Source organism: Mobula birostris, chromosome 7 (genome assembly GCF_030028105.1).
Source record: "Mobula birostris isolate sMobBir1 chromosome 7, sMobBir1.hap1, whole genome shotgun sequence".
NCBI lineage: Eukaryota > Metazoa > Chordata > Chondrichthyes > Myliobatiformes > Myliobatidae > Mobula > Mobula birostris.
In genome coordinates this window covers 47334741-47346510 of record NC_092376.1, presented here as the reverse complement: position 1 = coordinate 47346510, position 11770 = coordinate 47334741, and the positions used below count along the sequence as shown (strand labels likewise).

At 44.5% G+C, this 11770-nt stretch overlaps 1 pseudogene; it reads right to left on the bottom strand.

Annotated features, from left to right (window-relative positions):
• Positions 1-8173: 8173 nt before the first annotated feature.
• Positions 8174-11472, bottom strand: LOC140200923 (uncharacterized; annotated as a pseudogene).
• Positions 11473-11770: the final 298 nt, after the last annotated feature.

Below are 11770 nucleotides of genomic sequence, written 5' to 3'. Positions count from 1 at the left end.
ACTAATATCAAAGAAGATACTAAAAAGCTTTTTTTAAGTATATAAAGGGTAAAAGAGAGTTAAGGGTAAATATAGGCCCAATAGAAAATGACGTTGGAGATATTGTAATGAGACACACAGAGATGGCAGAGGAACTGAATGTATATTTTGCATCAGTCTTCACAGTGGAAGACATCTGCGGTATACCGGACATCAAGAGTGTCAGGGAAGTGAAATATATACAATGAAAATTCCGACTGAGAAGGTGATCAGGAAGCTTAATGGTCTGAGGGTGGATAAATCTCCTGGACCTAATGGAATGCACCCTTGGTCTCTGAAGGAAGTAGCTGGAGAGATTGCAGAGGCATTAATGATGATCTTTCAAGAATCGATAGATTCTGGTATTGCACCAGATGACTGGAAAATTGCAAATGTTACTCTGCTATTTAAGAATGGTGGGAGGCAGCAGAAAGGAATCTATAGACCTGTTAGCCTGACATCAGCGGTTGGGAAGCTGTTGGAATTGATTGTTAGGGATGAGATTGCAGAGTACCTGGGGGCACATGACAAGATAGGCCAAAGCCAGCATGGTCTCCTGGAAGGAAAATCCTGCCTGACTAACCTACTGTAATGTTTTGTGGAAATTACAAGCAAGGTAGATCAAGGAAATTTGGTGTACTTGGATTTTCAAAAGGCCTTTGACAAGGTGCTACACATGAGGCTGCTTAGCAAGATAAAAACTTGTTGGGACTGCTGCTTTTTACGAAGTATGTCAATGATTTGGACTATGGGATTAATGGATTTGTGGCTAAATTTCCCGATGATACAAAGATAGGTGGAGGAGCGGGTAGTGATGAGGAAACAGAAATCCTGTAGGGAGACTTAGATAGTTTAGGGGAATGGGTAAAGAAGTGGCAAATGAAATACAATGTTGCAAAGTGTATGGTCGTGCACTTTGGTGGAAGAAATAAATGGGCAGTCTATTATTTAGATGGTGAGAGAATTCAAAATGCAGAGATGCAAAGGGACTTGGGAGTCCTTGTGCAAGGTACCCTAAAGGTTAACCTCCAGGTTGAGTCAGTTGTGAAGAAGGCGAATGCAATGTTGGCATTCATTTCTAGAGGTATAGAATATAAGAGCAGGGTTGTGATGTTAAGGCTCTATAAGGCACTCCTGAGACCACACTTGGAGTATTGTGTGCAGTTTTGGGCTCCTTATTTCAGAAAGGATATACTAACATTAGAGAGGGTTCAGGGAAGGTTCACGAGAATGATTTCAGGAATGAAAAGGTTACCATATGAGGAACGTCTAGCATCTCTTGGGCAGTATTGCTGAGTTTAGGGGAATGACGGGGGATCTCATAAAAACATTCCGAATGTTAAAAGGCCTGAACAGATTAGGTATGGCAAAGTTATTTCCCATGGTAGGGGAGTCTAGGACAAGAGGGCACAACTTCAGGGTTGAAGGATGTCCATTTAGAACAGAGATGAGGAGAAATTACTTTAGTCAGAGGGTGGCAAACCTGAGGAATTTGTTGTAATGAGCCACTGTGGAGGCCAAGTCATTGGGTGTATTTAAGGCCCAGATAGAGAGGTTCTTGATTAGCCAGGGCATCAAAGGGTATGGAGAGAAAGCAGGGGAGTGGGGAGGACTGGAAGAATTGGATCAGCCCATGATTGAATGGTGGAGCAGACTCAATGGGCCAAATGGCCTACTTCTGTTCCTATATCTGATGGTCTTATTGTGATCCAGCAGAAGTGCCCACACCGCATTGGTGGACCAGTTGCCAGTAATAAATTCTGAAATACAGTCGGGAACGAGGAATAACCCAACATTGTCAAAAGTCTATGAAATCAAACTTTTCGGGATGCCAAAAAGTTCAAAATGCACCCTCACAGGTACTGTTACACCTGCGGGAGTGGCTGTTGTCACCATGGCAAAGAGTACATATTGACCTTGCTGGGCCATTCGTGGACTCATTGTTTCTGATTGCTGTGGATGCTCATTCGAAGTGGCCGGAGGTTATACCAATGAAGTCAACCACCTCAAACAAAGACCGTCTCCACCCTGAGGACCATCTTCACCAAAAATTACTTACCTGAACAAATTGTGAATGACAACAGACCACAATACACGTCAGAAGAATTCTGACTGTTCATGAAGAAAAATGGCATTGGACGTTTCAAGCCAGCTCCTCACCACCCAGCAATGAATTGGTTAGCTGAAAGGTTTATCCAAAACTTCAAGAAATCCATTAAAGTGATGGACAAAGAGGACATTCTTCTACAGCACAAGGTGGACAACTTACTTTTAGTGCATCAGAATTCTGTTTACGCAACGACAAATCAAGTACCTGCAATACTGTTCATGAACAGGAATCTAAGATCTCTCATAGACCTCCTGAAACCAGATCTACATAGGGAAGTGCAGAATAAACAGTTCAACCAGTCGCTAAGTGAAGCAACAAGGAGCTTCGAGGTTAAACAGAAGGTCCTGGCGTGTGATTACTGAGAAGACAAGTGGACACCTAGTAGGATAACTACAAGAACCGGACCACTGACATACAGTGGATGTTGGAGATCAGACGTGGAGACATCATGTGGACCAGATACTGGATGCTCAACCAAAGAACACATCTGATTCAACTGCATACAACAAGACTGACACATTACAGTCACCAGACTTACCTCTCAGTGATGATATCACTGACAGCAATGTGATACCGGAAACCGAGAACGTTGTCTTGAACAAGACACCTACCAAACCTGATGTCACTCCACAGGTCCAGAGGCGTGACAAGAACATTTTCATTCTCTACAAAGTGATCTAACTCAATTACAAATATTAAACACAAAATAATTGATTGCATAAGTATTCACTCTCTTCAAGTCAGTATTTAGTAGATACACCCTTGGCAGCCATTGCAGCCTTGAGTCTGTGTGGATAGGTCTATCAGCTTTGCACATCTGGACACTACGACTTTTCCCCATTCTTCTTTACAAAACCACTCAAGCACTGTCAGATCATGAGTGAACAGCCCTTTTCAAGTCTAGCCACAAATTCTCTATTGGACTGAAGTCTGGACTCTGACTTAGCCACTCCAGGACATTAACTTTGTTGTTTTTTAAGCCATTCCTGTGCAGCTTTGGCCTTATGCGGGGTCATTGTCTTGCTTGAGAACAAATCTTCTCCCAAGTCGCAGTTCTCTTGCAGACTACATCAGGTTTTCCTCCAGGATTTCCCTGTATTTTGCTGCATTCATTTTACCCTCCACCTTTACAAGCCTTCCAGGGCCTGTTGCAGTGAAGCATCCCCGCAGCATGATGCAGCCACCACCAAGGTTCACAATGGGGATGGTGTGTTTTTGATGATGTGCAGTGTTTGGCTTACACCAAACATAGCGTTTAGTCTGATGGCCAAAAAGAACAATTTTGGTTTCATCAGACTATAGAACCTTCCTCCAGCTGACTTCAGTCTCCCACATGCCTTCTGGCAAACTCTAGTCAAGATTTCATGAGAGCTTTTTCCAAAAGTTGCTTTCTCTTTTACACTCTCCCATAAAGCTGCGACTGGTGAAGCACCCAAGGAACCGTTGTTGTATGTGTAGTCTCTCCCATCTCAGCCACAGAAGCTTGTAACTCCTTCAGAGTTGTCATAGGTCTCTTGGTGGCCTCCCTCACTAGTCCCCATCTTGCATAGTCACTCAGTTTTTGAGGACAGCCTGTTCTAGGCAGGTTTACAGTTGTACTATATTATTTCCATTTCTTGATGCTTGACTTAACTGTACTCCTAGTCAGTGATTTGCAAATTTTCTTGTATCCATCTCCTGACTTGTGCTTTTCAATTAACCTTTTTCGCGGAGTTGCTTCGCATATTCTTTTGTCTTCATGGTGTAGTTTTTTTGCCAGAACACTGACTCACCAGCAGTTGGACCTTGCAGATACCTGTGTATTTTTACTACAATCAATTGAAACAGGGAGAGGGAGACGTGGAGAGTCCGTCATCATACCTGACGCCGGCCCCCTAGGCCTAAGTCGACGTAGTAGTAGTAGTAATTGAAACACCTTAATTGCACACAGGTGATCTCCATTTAATTAATCATGTGACTTCTAAAACCAATTGGCTGCACCAGTGATGATTTGGTGTGTCATATTAAAGGAGGTGAATACTTATGCAATCAATTATTTTGTGCTTTATATTTGTAATTAATTTAGATCACTATGTAGAGATGTTTTCACTTTGACAGGAGAGAGTCTTTTTCTGTTGATCAGTGTCAAAAAAGCTAAATTAAATCCATTGTGATTCAATATTGTGAAACAATAATACATAAAAACTTCCAGGAGGGGTGAATTCTTTTTATAGGCATTGTATTTTCCTCCAGGGTAGGAGAGACCAAAGCTAGAGGGTATAGGTTTATGGTGAGAGGAAAAGATTTAAAAGGGAACTGTGGGGCAACTTCTTCACTCAAAGGATGGTGTGTATATGGAATGAGCTGTCAGGGGTTGTGGCGAGGCAGGTACAATAGTATCATTTAAGTAGCACTTGGATAGGTACATGGAGGGGTGGGGTTTGGAGGGATATGGGCTGAAAGCCGGAAATTGGGACCAGCTGGCCGGGCACTGTGATCAGCAGGGAGTCGTATGTGTGCAGTGTTCCTCTGTGATATTGATTCTATGGCTCTAGGTCAAGTAGGAAAGAAAGATCCCAAGGGCTGATGTGCCAGCGAGTTGTTCATTCTGCAGAAATGCTATTTAATGTTTAAATTCTTGTTGATAGTAAACCTTACATATCACAGCTTAAATAATTTTGATTTAACTACTGCATGTATAACGAGTGCTCTCAGGTCCAGTAGCTGGCCGGAGACCCAGTGTATGGGTCCCTTTAGCCTGTGTTTTAATTTGTCCCAGCACCTATGTAACTTTGAAACTACAGTGCTCAAATGGTGGCAGACAAAACTCCTGCTAATTGCACCATTTTTATATTCATATAAATAGAATTGATTATAGGTGATAGGCTTCCCAGTGACATTGCAACAGGGTTTTAGTTCTCTACAGTGTTGAAATGTCTTATCTCATTGCTGCACAAGAACGCGATACCATCACTGTCTAAAGTAGTTCATGACAGAAGCTGCTGCTAAACTGATATGGACCTCAAAAAGTAACAATAAACAGTAAAACCTTCATTGTTGAAAAAGGCACTATTGCTTTTGTTTGACTGTTCGCAAACTTGACAGAAAAAGTCAACTCTGACTGTTATAACAAATGCACCAGCAGATTACTAATTAACATTTCACCACAATCAATCTATAGAGCTCTAACAATCGATCACAATTGCATTGATAATGATACATAATGCATAACCTATGCAAATACACACATGGTAGCCAATTAATAAAATATTAGTGGGAAACAAACTTATTACAAGCCAGTCCACACCAGACTTGCTGTTAATCAACTATTATTATCTACATGCCTTCATAAACTTGGTTCATTATTTGTTTGCAGTGTATTAGAATGACTTACCAATATCTATACAATTAAAAACAAGTAATGTGCCATTGACCTCAGATGATTATCTGCCACAGCAGTCTTTTACAGCAGCATGAATTTATTCTGTATATAAATCAATGAGAATTATCTTCAGAGAAAGCTTTTCTTATGAAATTATTTTGTTCCTCAGATTTGAAAACATACTTCCCCATTTCCAGTAACCTTGAGAGCATTTAGAGTTGAGCATTTTGAATATGACTGGGATTAATAATGGAGTAGATTTGAGCACCAAAACTTTCCATGTCTGAAGGACAGGGATGATCCATCTATGTTCTTAATTGGTGGTTAATTTATGACTCACAAGTTATCATATTTTATTTATTTCAATTTCACATATATGGATGTAGACTCCCAACCGTGTCTTAGCGAGTTAACTACCATGTTTGTATAAATCAGAACAACTATCACAGTAATAAATAAAATGTTTAGATTATGATGCAAAGTTGACAATAGCATTCCACAGTACAATAAATAAACCAATTTAGTCCCTAAATTTATACCTAAAGGTATAAATGAATTAATCTCATAAAGATTAACATAGGATTGCACCTCAAAATAAGTTAAGTCCTCTTTATTCACCAATCCAAAATGAATTCAAAGTTTGTAGGTTGGCTGCATTGATGTTCAGTGAAATGTGGGCACATGAGCTGTGAAATAAACCAGTGGATTCCTTTATCAGGGCAGCTGACTGGAGGATACTAATCTGAGGAGCAGACTGTGAACTAGGAAATTCTTGCAGCAGCTAAAGAAGGACTCTGCTTGCTGTTTCTGCCATGAACAAGAAAGCTCCCCAGCTCACCTACTTCCTCAGGAATTTAAAAAGATTTGGCATGTCCCCTTTGAACCTCAGCAACTTTAATTGTTGCATTACAGAGAGCATGCTATCCAAATGCAACATGGTAGACATGGCAACCAATCTGCTTGTGACCGCAAGAAATGGTGGAGAGCTGTGGACACAGCTCAGCACATCACAGAAAGCAGCCACCCCTCCATGGACTCTGACTACACTGCTCTTTGCTTCTGTAAAGCAGTCGCATAATCAAAAACCCGACCCACTCTGGAAATTTTCTCTTCTCTTCCCCTCCCCATTAGACAGAAGACACATAAGCTGAAAGCATGTACCACCAGGCTTAAGGACAATTTCTAACCTGCTTTTATAAGACTATTGAATAGTTCCCTAGTCCAATAAGGTGGATTCTTGAACTTACAATCTACCACATTGTGGCTTTGCACTTTATTGTCTACTGCACTGCATTTTCGCTGTAGCTGTAACACTTTATTCTGCATTCTGTTATTGTTTTATCTTGTACTACCTTGACGCCCTGTTGTAATGAAATGATCTGTATGGATGGTATATCAGGCAGGTTTTCACTGTCCCTTATTATAGACAACAATAATAAACCAATTTACCAGTATGTTTGACTGATTGCAGGCACTTCTTTCAGGACTATTGGTTAGACCTCTCAGTGGGTGGTACAAATGAGTGGATGGTACAAGCTTCCAAAGGTTGCTTCAGGATACCGTTCCAATTAACGTACATCAGGCTTCAGTTGCACTGGCTGCTCACTTGATTATTGAGATAGCCGAAGCGTGAGGCAATGACATTGCATGAGTAGCCTTGCTGATCCAGTTTTCAATTGCTGGCTGTGGTTGTTTCTGACAAGAACAGGCAGCCAGTAATGGAAAAATCACCCAGAGGGCTCCTGGAACATGAAGGAGGCATGAAGGTTTGGTTCCAGAGTTGTAAGTAGAAAATAGCTCAGATTTCATTCAGATGGGCTCATACTGGTTGCAGAGTGTACAGGAGAGATGTGAAGGGAAAGGACAGTGGAATTAAAATCACAAACAAGAGGAAATCTGCAGATGCTGGAAATCCAAATAACGCTCACAAAATGCTGGAGGAACTCAGCAGGCCAGGCAGCATCTATGGAGTACAGTCAACGTTTTGGCAGGACTGGAGGAAAAAAGATGAGGAGTCAGGGTTAGAGGGTGGGGGGAGGGGAGGAAGAAACACAAGGTGATAGGTGAAACCGGAAAGGGAGGAGGGGTGAAGGAAAGAGTTGGGAAGTTGATTGGTGAAAGAGGTACAGGGCTGGAAAAGGGAGTATCTGATTGGAAAGGACAGAAGGCCGTGGAAGAAAGGGAAGGGGCAAGGTGAGAAGGGTAAAAGGGAATGGGGGGGCAATTACCGGAAGTTCGAGAAATCGATGTTCACACCATCAGATTGGAGGCCACCCAAAAGGAATATAAGGTGCTCCTCCCCCAACCTGAGTGTGGCCTCATCATGACAGTAGAGGAAGCCATGGATGGACATACCGAAATGGGAATGGGAAGCGGAATTAAAATGTTAGTCAAGGATCTCCAGTAACAATCCTTACACTATGTGTCTTTCTTTCCCTCCTCCTTCAATTTTTTGCTCTTTTCTATATAGCCTCTTTCCATTCTCCTACTCATAGAAAAACAGAAGGACACCAGGTCTGGAAGAGATGTGCCTTGGGGCAAGCAACTAAATGTACTTCTTTTTACAGAAACATCTGCATGATGCTAAACTAGGGCACATCATCAGTGATGTTACCTGGGGTCGTCAGGTGTTTCAGATCTTTCAACATCATACACCCTCGCCCAGGTGACCCGACCGGGGTTGATCAGACCCCGGCCTGTGCCTTAGCAGCAACCCATGGATCTGCCCTCTTTATCCAGAGCCATCCTGACGCTTTCTCTGCTGCATCTGTGGTGGTAGAAATGGCTCTCCTTCTTCTCTTTCCTGTGATTCCAAGTGCAGTGTATACTTTGCAGAGCGACTGGCCTGCAAAGCCATGACACCTGACCTCCACGGGCCAACACTTTGCTCTCCAGCCTCTTCTTTGGCAATTGCTCTTCAGATCTTCTTACTTGGCTCTTTTCCGCTCGTAGGCCTCCTCCATGCTTTCTTCCCACGGCACGGTAAGCTCAAGCATAAGAACGTGCTTCAATGAGTCGGACTACAACACAATGTCGGGCCGCAATGTAGTCTCTGTGATGTGGGGAAGAAACTGCAGCTGTTTTCCCAGGTCTGCTTTTAGCTTCCAGTCCTGTGCAGTGAAGAGCAACCTGGTTGCTTTCTGGTGTTCTGTTGGTCTTTCCCCCTCTTTGACAAAGCAGATGGTATTCTTGACCGGACTTGTTTTCCGGCAGATGTTAAGGGTGCTGCAGATTGTCTCAGAAATTGTCCGGAGGACCTGGTCATTCCATCATCGATAATGGCCATCGACAAGAGCTCTGGGGCAGCAGCTCAGAATATGCTCTAGTGTACCAGTCTTCTCACGGGGGGGCAAGCTGGTCATTCTACGAAGCCCCAGCAGTGCAGGTTGGATGGGCTAGGAAAGACGTCATAAACAGCCTGGATAAGGAACTTGATGTGGGGTGGATCCACCTTCCAGAGATCGTTCCACATGATCTTTCGCTTGATCACCTGCTCCCATTTGGTCCAGGCTCCTTGCTGTTTCATTGCCACTGCTCTGCTGGTCCCCTCCTCTTCCACAGCTGCCCTTACTTCATTCCGGACCAGTTCTCATCGCTCTTTCCCTTGCACTTTGTCAAAATGAGGGACTTCGAGGCTTCCAAGTCCAACTCTCCCCTCGGCGACGGCCCCCACCAGCACTTTGTGGCGCAGTCACGTCTCAGCTTCTTCCACTGCAGCTCCTGCTCTCCACTTTCTTCCAGTTATCACCGCCACTCTTGCTCCAGCAACCTTTGGATCTGAAGATTCCCGGAACTGCAGCACCTCTCTTGCTCACAAAACCTTGAACTCCTCCTCGATGGATTTCAGGGGAGCCTCAGTTTGCAGTTATTCCCGTACAGAGCGATGCTGCTGATGTTCCTTGGTAAACCCAGCCATCTTCGCAGGAACCAGCTGACTACCCTCTCTAATTCAGCAACGGTGGAAATTGGACACTCATAGAGAAGCAGTGGCCAAAGGATTCTTGGTCGTATACCGTGCTGGTAAATCCATGCCTTAAACCGCCCTGGAAGTCCAGTCCTGTCAACCTCTTGCAACCATTGTTCAAACTCCCCACAGGCGTTTCTTATTGCCGCCTTATCTCTCAGTGTTGCATCAACCATCTTCCCAAGACTTTTAACAGGGTTCTCTGTGATGGTAGGAATTGGAATAGGAAACAAAATTTCTCCTGTACTCTCCCCCTCTTCAGCATGACAGATCTTGATTTTGCAGGCTTAAAGGACATTCTTGCCCACCTCATCAACCTTTCCAGCCCCTTAAGAATCCACCTAGCACCAGGCACTGACTCTGTAGTGATAGTCAGATCATCCATGAAGGCTTGTATTGGTGGTTGGCGGATCCCAGATCCTGATTTCGGGCCTCGACACTCTGGCTCTGCAGATTTTACCAGCATGTCATTGCCAGGGCAAAAAGGATGACTGGGATGGTGCAGCCTGTGATGATACCAGTCTCCAGCCTGCACCAGTCTGATGTTATTGGCCCTGTGAGACTCTCAGGAGGAACTCGTAGTAGTAGTCCATAAGGAGGCCTCTGATTCCTTCAGGGACATGGTGCCTCTTCAGAGCATCTTCAACAACCTTGTGGGGGATTGATCCATAGGCATTGGCCAAATCCAACCACAAAACCACTAAGTCACCCTTATTCTCTCTCAGGAGCTGTGTGATGACTCCAGTGTGCTCCAAGTAGCCTGGTACCCTTGGAACGCCACCCTTCTGGACAGAGGTGTTGACGTAATTGTCCCTCAGGAAGTATTCTGTTAGGCGCTTCCACACTGAAGAAGATCTTCCCTTCATCACTCAGCAAGGATATTATCCTAAACTGGCTGATGTTCTAGGAGTTCTCTTCTTTTGGAATCCACACTCCATTTGCATACTTCCATTGCTTGGGCACTTTGCCTCTCTTCCAGATGACCTTGAGGATTCTCCACAGCCACCGGAGAAGCCAGAGGCAGCGTTTGTAGATGTTGTAGGTCGTGCCACTCGGACCAGGAGCTGAGCCAGCTCTGGCTCTCTTGACTACTTGCTGAACCTCCTTGAAGAGAGGCTCTCGTAGGTTGAAAGCCTCTGTTGGTTCTGCGGGGGCGGTGAGGACATCACAGTCTCCCAGTTCAACTTCTCTGTCCGGGTTACTGAAGGTGCTTCAAAGATGGTGGTCCATCTGTTCCTTTGTGCAGGACAGCTTTCCACTTCTCTTCTGACGCAGCAGCTGTTTGGTGAACTGAAATGGCTTACTGATAAATGCAGATCTTTCCTGTGCTCTTCCTCTCCTGCGCCTCCGATGTTGCTCCGCTCTTCTCAGAGTTATGAGCCTTTTCCTCAGCATCACACGCAGCTCTGCCAGTGGTGCCCTTTCCTCATGGTTTGCTAATTTATGTTGTTGCTTCAGCGCCTTGAGTTCTTTCCAGATGTTGTGGATTTTGGTGGCTCTGTTGTTTTTAACATACGGCTGTTTGGCCCACTCCTCTTCCTCAGTACCAAAACTTTCTGCTACCACAGTTATGATCACTGTTGTCATTATCTGCAATCTCCTCTCCACACCACCTTTGGCCACTGTTTCCAATACTAGATCTACATCCTCAGCAAATCTTTGCCGCTCTGCTGTCTGGCAGGTTTTGGGCCATCTGATCCACACGGTCTGAGATGTGATGTTGGGATGCACAGCTGGCACCACGCGGAGGCTCTGCGTACTGTGGGGTGCTTCCTGACCCTGCTCCTCCTCTGTCTCACCAGATTGGCAATCTGCGCATTGTGGTGTTCTCTGTTGCTCTTTACACTTCATCCTTGACCGGTGGATTTTCAAGCCTCTTTGGTTCTTACAAATGTTGCCACAGATGCACTGTCTACCGGTTGTCGTTTGTCCATTGCACTGGGTCGGTAGCCTTGTGTCCATCCAGCTGGGAAGCTCTTCCACACCCCGTCTCGGGCTTCCCTGGGGGTATCTTTCCATTCTTTGATCTGTAGATTTCTCGGGTACTCCTTTACAGGAGCTGCAGTGAGGGCTGCTAACCCACCCCACCCTGGTTTGCTGTCTTTCCAGGCTGCCAACTGTCTTTCCAGTAGCCACCAAACTTTCTTGGTCATCAACCAGACTCTTCCTGGTAGTCACTGTGTCCCAGGAGGTAGTTCCTACAGAAACATCTGCATGATGCTAAGCTCGGACACCTCATCAGTGATGTTACAAGTACTTCAGCAATAGCTTGACCATTTGCTAGAGGCTTTGAAATTTTAGACAAGAACAGGAAAGA